The sequence below is a fragment of the Dinoponera quadriceps genome, unplaced genomic scaffold (genome assembly GCF_001313825.1).
Source record: "Dinoponera quadriceps isolate SergipeBrazil2010 unplaced genomic scaffold, ASM131382v1 scaffold707, whole genome shotgun sequence".
Classification (NCBI taxonomy): Eukaryota; Metazoa; Arthropoda; class Insecta; order Hymenoptera; family Formicidae; genus Dinoponera; species Dinoponera quadriceps.
Genome location: NW_014555450.1, coordinates 3,459,547 through 3,469,291, shown reverse-complemented (window position 1 = coordinate 3,469,291; position 9,745 = coordinate 3,459,547).

Genomic DNA, 9,745 nt, shown 5'->3' with positions numbered 1-9,745 from the left:
TGGTGACGTCGGCTTCGATATTCCTAATCGTTTTCGTCACATATCGAGCAATGCTCCAATTCATTGTTGCGCGTGCTCTCACTGCGCAAAAACATTTCTAATTCTCTGCAGTCAAGACGGTAAGTTTAGCGGATAAACCAGCACATTTTGGCATCTCCGTAAACCATCTATCTATCCGGCTCTGATTTGATAAGAAATTGCGACACGATGGTTACGACGACACTGGTGATGGCCGAGTTTCAATCCTCGTGGATGTCCGGAATGCCGACGAATTCTCGCATTATCTGCTGCATCGAGTGAGTCACCGTGTATATGCGCGGATGCACGCACCAGCGTGTACACGAGCACGCACGCACGTGTCGCGGTTTTCTAACGCGCGGCATTACGCGCTCGGCGGCAAACAACGAAATAAGAGCATCAGATAGCCGCGCCGCGCCGCGCGCGGTTCGCTCTCGCACACTTCATAAATAACTCCGGCTTCTCGACCCACACACTTATCTCGGGCCGCCGCGAGGTGGAGTAACGATAATCTTAATAATCATAACCGTCGACGATGTCGTCCGCGCGTTCGCCGCGTACCTACCCCCTCCGCTCCCCCGCCTGCTCTTACATACGCACGTATTCTCTCTCTTTCTATCGCGGCGTGTCCTTCTCTATGGCTCGCACGCGCCTCACCGCCTTGTGTTATTAACCTAAATTGCCATCCTCGTGAATGGAATCACGCCCTTATCGAGTCACACAGGGCACCGCCACGTGTGCGCGCGAGGCGTGAGTCGTGTGTGATGCGTCCGCCTGCCACGTAACGACGCCGTCTTCGCGCCACACGATGGGGAGATAATTACCTCGACGTGTTCGTTTCTGGTGATACGCCGGCCTTGGCAATAATAGGGTGATTAATGCAGACTCCGGCGGATGGCACGCGGATGAAAAAGCGAGAATCGCTCGGCGAATCGATCATGATCCGAGTAATTCTCGTCCGCGGCGGGATACAGTGCTGTTGGTGCAACAGACCGGCTATTTTTACACGCCACTCGGGCATTCGGGATTAAAGATTTTTTTTTTCGTGTAATCGTATTTTTCTTTGTACAAATACAGCTTACCCATAGCAATTTTACGTATATAAATTAAGACGAAGGATGTGTGTTATTTATATAAAAAACATAATTCCACGATAAAAAATATCCATTTATTATTTGCTTTTTTATTTATTTATTAAAGTATATTTATTAGTTATATTTATATATATAGAGTCGGTACGTTAAAGGTCGCAACACCTTCTTTTCGATGATTTTTACGACGCATCCCGTGTTCAATAGAATTTCTTTCTTAATCATTCTTATTTAGATTATTTTCTTATTGGTCACACGCAACATGCGTTGCGAAACTCATCGAACAAAATGTGTTGCAACCTTTAAATTATCGACTGTGTGAATGCGTGCATGTGTGTATGTTAAGGTGAAGTTAGAAAGAAAATTGATTATTTTACCATATGTTTCATATTTCATTTTGACACAACCTAATGTAAAAGCTAAATATTTCGCGAAGTATCTATTTTTTGTTGACCTTATCTTGATTATAGAATTTTAGAAGATAATATAAAATGACGAAGAGCAAATAAAAAAAAAAGAATAAGAACAAATAACTGCATGTCCGAATAGTTACCCAAATATCTGCGCAATTTGAGAAATACTCGAATACCTGAATAGTAATGTGAGAAATATTCCAGTTCCCGAGTATCTCTCTCTAAGGTAGCGCAAGGTCTAGGTAGCGCAAAGTAGTACAAGGTCACAAGATGGTTGCAATAGTTTCTTTCTTTATATACTTCAGAACACGTAAAAAAAGGCGAACCTATGATTCACGAACATGCGTGATAGATAGTCGGACAGCTATAAAAACGAGATATATATATGTCAAAATTACACGTGTAATTCTGACAGTTGTCTGACAATCTACAACACATGTTCGTAAATCATAGGTCCGCTTCGTCATATTTTTTGTGTGTTCCGGAACGTGTAAAAATAACTGTTGTAACTCTGTGACTGATTGTAGCCGAGATACCCTGATACTCGGAATCGATACCACCAGTGAGATATTGAAACAGCTCGAAGTGAGCTTTCCCTCGTCAAATATATCCTTCATATTCTCCTTTTCCTTTTTTCCCTCTTTTTTTGCGATAATGCGACATCGTTCGATGGAACCGGCGATATCGGTGATTACATTCGCAAGAAAGGCAGATAAGCGCTTGAAATGTGCCTTGGGCTGTTATTCGAGACTATGCAAATGTCAGATTACACCCGACGGGCAAGGTTCTACGGACGATAGTGTCGCGTCGGTAAGCTCGCGATAACAATGGTCGAGCGTGACTAGCGTAGATCGCGTCGCGATTCGGCCGCGCGCCTTCAATACCGCCGATAGCAGATTACAAGAGGACAACGAATGTGAGTCGTCTTGTGCACGTTGTCGCAATCCGCCACTCGGGATTCGAGGACTCGTGTACGACAGGGCGCCCCGAGTCGCAGCTTGAACCGCCTCGGTAATGTAAGCCGATAAGCTCCGCAGTGTAACATCACTTTGTGTGCAAGAATGACGCACTTCGCCGGTAGAAATGTCTTGTTAATACTGCATGAGGAGGAAAACCGCCTTCCGGCGGTCGCACGGGAGCAACAACAAAGAAAGACGAACGAAGTCCTCGGATTACGCTTCTCGTGTCTTTATAGGTCAAGACCGCTGACGTACCTAGAAACCCGTCGTTCCACGCGCGCGTAAACAACCTCTGGTACGAATCCCGGAAGTTCGCGAGCGTCGATGTAGTCGTTGATTATTCAGCGTCTAGCCGTGTCGTATAAGCGTTCTCGAAATACGAGACCATCTATGAGGAAGCGCTGACGCGGTCTAGACGCGCGCGCCACCCGGTAATCGTTGCCCGCACGGATTTTCTCCCGTGCGAACATTTTTCACCTTCGTCGCGCCCCCGGAGATGCCCGTCGACGATATTTCGATCGGTCGAAATCGCGCGGTTCTAAAGGTCGTCTCACTGGCGTCAAGTATGCGGTAAGACATAGGCAGCAAGTTGAGTTTTTATAGTCTAAAAATAATCGATACGGCCGATCAATTAGCCTGCTGCTTACGTCTTACCGCATACTCGTAGAACGGCTTTTGCACTGAAAGAAAAAAAGCGGTTGGGTCGACGAAACCGGCGGTGATTGTTATTCAGAAAAATATTGTGTCCACGCGTTGACGCGATAATATAATCAACGAATTGCGTCGATACAGCGGCCGAGCAAAGTCGCGATCGTTGAATCAACCCGATAACTCGTCACAGCAAATATATAACTTCGTTCAGTGGGCTATGCCTAAAACAATTTTATTCGTTCTAACAAAATTGCATCGATTACTTCAGCACTTTTTATCTCCGCGCGCGATTCTAACGCGACGTAGAAGAAACCGGCGCGATGGCCGCGCGTTCCCCGGCACGCGGAACGTTCGAAAATGCCGCAGTTCTTTCTCCCTCGCCTGTGAGCGAAAGGGTCCGCGGCTCATTATACAAGGCTGTGCTTTCGCAACGCCGCCTCTCGCAGGACATAGCATCTAGACACTTGGAAAAAAGTTCGGGACCGTCGAACGTGAGACCGCGAGCAAACGATCTTATGATGTTGCCTTTCGTCGACCCGATACCTAGGTTTCAACATCTTCCCCACGACAGCCATGTATTTTAATCGACTCGATGCCTCCGGACGTCGTCGAGCGAGGTATCCTACGTAACGTACAACGAATTTTGTTCGCCGACCTAATACGCAGGAATCTCTCTTCTTCTTGCGCGAGAGAAAAACATTTGGTATTTGTAGCCATGACAGTCGTCATAGTGAAAGAATTATAGTCAGGGGAGCCGTTTCCCCGGCAAGTTTTGCTATAATGTCAATGGTAATAACTGTACATGCATATTATGTATTGCTGTATTGTATAATTTTGTAGTTAACACGTTGCCACGGAACCTTTCACGATTCTGGTCTAAGAAGCCAATTTGATTTAATCATGTTATATTATTAAAAACTTTAATTATAGTACATAGTAATAATCAAAAAGCTTAAAAAATGTTTTTTTCTTTTGGAAAAAAAAATCATGTTACGAATTATCTCGTAGTTGGCGTCCTGGGTAAGTAAACAACCTACGAGATATCTCGTAGTTGGCGTGTTAAACATAAAAGAGCCATCGAAGACGCTAAATCTGCGCGCGATGTACCTGCTGATCTCGCTGGGTGCAACCTTGTCCGAGACCGAGGCGATGTTCGAAAGTCTGGCATCGGGCTACACGTCAAGTTGGCGCAGAATTTGGCAGCGTCACGAGACGACGTCGCGGTGCTCGCGTGAAACGAAGACCGACGTCGATGACGCGCGAGCGAGACCGGACGCGAGACCCCTCACTAGTCACCCGTGAGTGGCGGCGCGTGTCAACCTTGCCGGGTCCTTGAAAGCACGCGACTGCGTTCATACGTCGAGCCGATACGCAACGGCAGGTTATTAAACGTGTGCCCGGCAGCTTCTAGGAATCAGCTGATTGCCGAGCGACCGGGGGATTCCTAGAGGTCCGCCTCGGGGAAAACTCGAACTCGCGCCTCTTACGATACCGGATAGAGTCGGGTTTCGGGATATGGCCACGTGCAGCTGCAGTCGGTAGCTATTGCGGAAAATACACGACTGCAGCCGGGACCGATAAGAATTGGAGATCCTTCGCGTCGTATGTTTAGAAGCGAGCGGACCGTCGAGTTTTCTTCGTTTCGTGAAATTTTCGAGAGAGATTTTTTTCGACGGGAAAATCTGCGTTGGATCTCAACACAGAGCCAGCTGGAGAAACGAATTGATCTCGTCATTACTGCGCGGACATACGTGTCCCGGAAAATATTCATTATCTGCTGTTGGTTTTGTATTAATTAACTTATTATTAATTTATGCCACTTATTAATCGTTACACGGAGAATAATCATTTCGGGGGGAGAGCGAGTTTTACGCTGCGTCCTAACAAATAAATGAATACACAGGGTGTTCCTCAAGTATATTGTCCAATATTGTAGGAATTCATTTTCCAAGTCATCTTATAGAGAAAGTTCACACGAACACGTCTTCATTTCTTCATAGAATGACCTCGAAAGTCAACTCCTAAAATATTGGACGGCACTTAAAAACCACGCTATATTTACTTACCTGCCACGACAATATAAAATTTGCCGTCTCTCTAAATTATTATTCTCCGTGCTCTAATATTGTTGTATCGAACGATAAGTTATAGTCCCTATAAATAAATCGATAAATAAATAAATAATTCTTTGACAATTTACAAGTCGCAAAAGAAAAATAATTTTAATCGTTAAAAAAGCATTCAGAAGTGAAAGAAACAAGACGCGCTTGACGGACAGCTCATTATTACTATGGCTCGTCAGTCCATTGTAATATCATTTTGATATTCCGTGGATCACGATCTTCTAAGAGAAGCGATATTGCGAAGTGGCAAGAGAGAGAGAGAGAGATAGGAGAGACCGCGGCAAAAAACTCGGCGCCGCAACTTCTCCATGTTCTTACGCTCGGTAATTAACCTTTGCGATCGCGTTGAGCGAATTATCGTCATAATTATTCTATGCCAGGCGAGGCCTTCGCCTCGCTCGATCGTTCGTCATAGTATCAACGTACATAGCCGACGCGTGACGTCCGTTAAATGCTGATGAGCGAGCGCTGGGGAATTTCCTAATGCGGAGATAACGCCCGCGATGCGAATTCTCGGCCGGTCGACCGGATGGCTGGCAGGGCGAGAAATTCCCCGAGAGCTACGCGAGCTATCTAGCTCGCGCGACTTTCCCGTTGTTCCCCCTTTCGTCGTTAGATTAATGAGCACATTATGATAATTCTTTCGCCGAAAAGAAACCGGCACGCGGCTCCCCGCGCACGGAAGAATGCGCTGTCCGGCGCGCTTCCAAATCGGAGATAATGTGCGGAATTAGTCGCTGATAAAGGTTGCCTCTCTCTCTCTCTCTCGTCAGCGGAGCGTGATGTAATTAAATCACCCTATAATCTCACATTCCCCCTTCTCCCTCTCTCTCTCCGTGGCAATTGTCACTCTAATGATCATTATACTCGCATTGTTGCCCAGAGGCAACGAAAACGTAGAAGAGAGCGCAGAAACGCGATTAGGACGATGAGCGCGCGACCGGTCGGCCCGTCGGTTGGCCGACGCTAATCACCATCACGAAAATCGCGCACGTCGTCGCGCCTGTATAGTGGGGCTTGGATTCTTCTCTCTGTTTGAGAGAGCAGGCGCAGACGCGCGATATCTCTTCGCGCGAGACCTGTTTGTCGGAGCGTTTACGTAACTGCAGATAACCGCGAGAAAACGGTTAGTCAGATAAATGTAATTCCAGCGCGCGCGTGTGTATGTGTGTGCCAAATCGCGAGATTCGCACAGTCCGGGTGCGATTGGTCGAGAGAAATGGGTCGCGACGTAACGCACTGACGCGTCGGCGACGCTGGGTTTTACGATACTTAAACTTTTTACTATATTTAATCGTTTGATTTTAATCCTTCGTGTCGCCATTGATTTGGCAGATTCTTAGGACGCGTCCGTTTGAATTCACGTTCAGAGGTGGATATGGATATTTCCGGAAAAAAGTAGCGAAATTCGAGAAGTAGGACAAGTATCCCGAAATGTCACAATCCCGGAAACTGAATACCGGGATATTCTTCCGAAATATTGTAATCGTTTCGTACAATAATAACTTCGCGAAATAACTTGATTTCCGTCCGATATTTCGGGAGATTATCCCGGTATTCGGTTTTCGGGATGTTGTCCCGTTTCTCGAATTTCGGGATTTTGATTCTCCGGCATTACACGCAGGTCCATCCATTCCAATCTCGTAGAACTTCGTACGGATTTCACGATTATGAAATAATGAAAGATTGAGTCAGATTTGTGATCTACCCGCAGACCGCTTCATATCCTTTTAACGCAATAACTGTACAAAACGGATTTGGTTTGGTAATGCGGACGGGGGAAAAAAATTGTTTGCTGTCGCACATGCGTGACGCTGGTCTCTTGTGAAAGATCGGTTGCGTCAAACATATGTGACGCTCGTAGCGGACGTGTTAGCAACGCGCAACACGTTCGGCTCGCGAAAGCACAACGTCTGGGAGACGTGGCCTCAACGCAAGAAGTTAATTAAATGTGCCGTGGTTTTTCGCATAAAAGGCCACGAGTCATCGTGTTTTGGCGCAAGTACGGTATGATCGCGCCTGTGGATACGACGTATCCGGGGATGGTAAAGATTAACGTGCCACAGTCGAGACATATCTTCGCGCGTTTATGAAGGAGACGAATCATACACGGGAGGAAAATCATGAAAGAAAGGTGGGTAGTGTGCAATTTGTCATATCCGACGTGTTTCGCGTGCGGCATCGCGGCTCAGCATCGCTCCTCCGCCTCGCAAATTGCCTTACCGGGCATGCTATTGCAGGACATTACAGTAATTCAGGCCTTCCCGCGGTTTTCGCGAAGATCCGCGCGTACGCTCTCTCTTAATGCTCGAAGATTCTCTAATCTTCGCCTCTGCGAAGTTCACACAGGCGTTTTCCCTTCCTACGTTCACGACTCGTCGCGAATCGAATGCGAGAGCCGACATGGTATGTCGAAGACGTTCGAAAAGCGGATATTTTCGACATCAATTCCGACCGGTGGACGTATTCTGTAACTTTTAATAATAGTGTCGTTACGTCGTCGTTGCACAAGAACAACATATGATGAGGAAAGTCGACAACTTAACGATAATTAAATACGTTAAAAGTGATAAATAAATTATAAAATAGAGTTACTGGCGCCCTGGACGCACAGCGAACGCTAAGTACGCTGAAGGGAAAGTACACTGAGGAGAAAATACTTGAAGATTTATTCGTGGAATGTAAAGTTTGTTTCACAGTTTGTGAAGTAAACCTTGTATCCCACGAACAAGTAGGTTTTAAGTACTTTAAGTATTTTTTTCTTATCAATACACATCTTTCTCGTTCCAAGTTACGTTTCTCTGATACGAACGTCGGGTATAATGTTGCTTCGGAATGCTTGAGAATCAGAAAGGCGCACTTAGCGTTCGATGCGCGTCCAGAGCACGACCCCGGGCAATTTAGATCAATGATTATAAGTTACAGGCGTGTTCACTTGGGGGTACGCTTCCGATACGGCTGAAAATAACGAAGTAACATTCACGACCGAGCGAAATGGGCGCGAGCCTCCCGGCGAAATGTTTAAATATACACCGTGGCTACTCGCGCTCCCGCGTATAGCTTTATCTAGTTTAAGCTGCGCAGGTTTGCGCTCGTTGGAAAATTACTAACACCGGGTCGCGAGGGAAAGTCGAACGCGACAATCAGCCGTCGCGATCTGGCTGCTTCGGGGCCGGTTCGAAGATTAGATTCGGTGGCGCCCGATAATCCGCATTCCTGTTTCATTTTTCAAGACGGCGATCTAATTGATCGATTCGCCTCGGGACGCTTATGAATACCGATAATTAATTCTCGTGTAATCGCCGACTGATAAACCGCTTTCGCGATTCGTAAGCCTTCGCCGAGGAGAGAGAACAAAAGTCCAAGCGCCGCATCGGCCACGGGGATAAGTCGCGTTCGCCGAACGATCTCGGTTATCGGACGAGGCAAGGATCCAGGTCCTTTAAGGACCTCTGAGGGTCCTACGGAGTTCCGGCAAGACCCACCAGAAGGCAGCAGGTTCTGGCATTTGGTACTCGAAGCAGGAAAAATCCGAGGGAGAGATTTTTGGGCCCGAGAGCGGGCACACGGACCGGTTCGCGCTGCAGCGCCTGTAATAACGTCAGGTCCCATCGCTAGGTGGCGGCACTTGCGCGGAGAGTCCTCGCCGCCAACTACCGTCAGTCCCGTTCCGATCGTGCAGCGTGCTGGATACGCGCTCGGTGTCTGACGGTTGCGTTTTCAGCCCCGAATAATCTCTCCTCGGAAGAAGTCGCGTCTTCTGTCGAAAAAAATGAATGAATTTTCGAAAAGCGCTACGGTCGCATTGTCAATGCATTTTCTTTCACGCTTATCGTTACCGGAAGTTAATATGTTCCGTGAGCAGCTCGATCGTAGATCGAGCGAAATATCACAGAACGAATGAATAAGAGCGAGTGGACGAAAGATCGGCGAAAGCCGATCGCAAGTATCCGCAAAGCTATGTAATGATGAGACTGAGGGACTGGTAGGTTAAATGGTGAAATTAACAAGACGAAGAGTTCTTGAGAAGGAGATCAACACGTTTATTTGATGCTCTCGCGCAGGTTATGCGTCGCTTTTCCTAGACGAATTATAAATTTAACTTTGTTGCACTCGTATAAATATAAATAACGCGTTGTACCACATTCGCTCTTTGTATATACATAACTCATGTATACTGCCGTACGGACTCGCGTTTTCCGGGCGCACGGCCTCCTTAATCCTAAAACCTAAGTCATATCGACTACGAATATTCTTCGCGCTTACGACATACAAACTCGGCTCGAGTTTTACGTACAAGAAACAGAATGGAAGACCTCGGTGATTCTTGTTGCGTAAGGCACTTAAAATATAATATTCGTATAATTTATTTACACCAAATGATCGACGAACAGAAGGAATCGTAACGACGTATTTACAAGGCACTAGTGATAAGGCACTGCCACCAATTGGCTACTGGCCGACTGCAGGCGGACTCGAGGGGGGGGGGG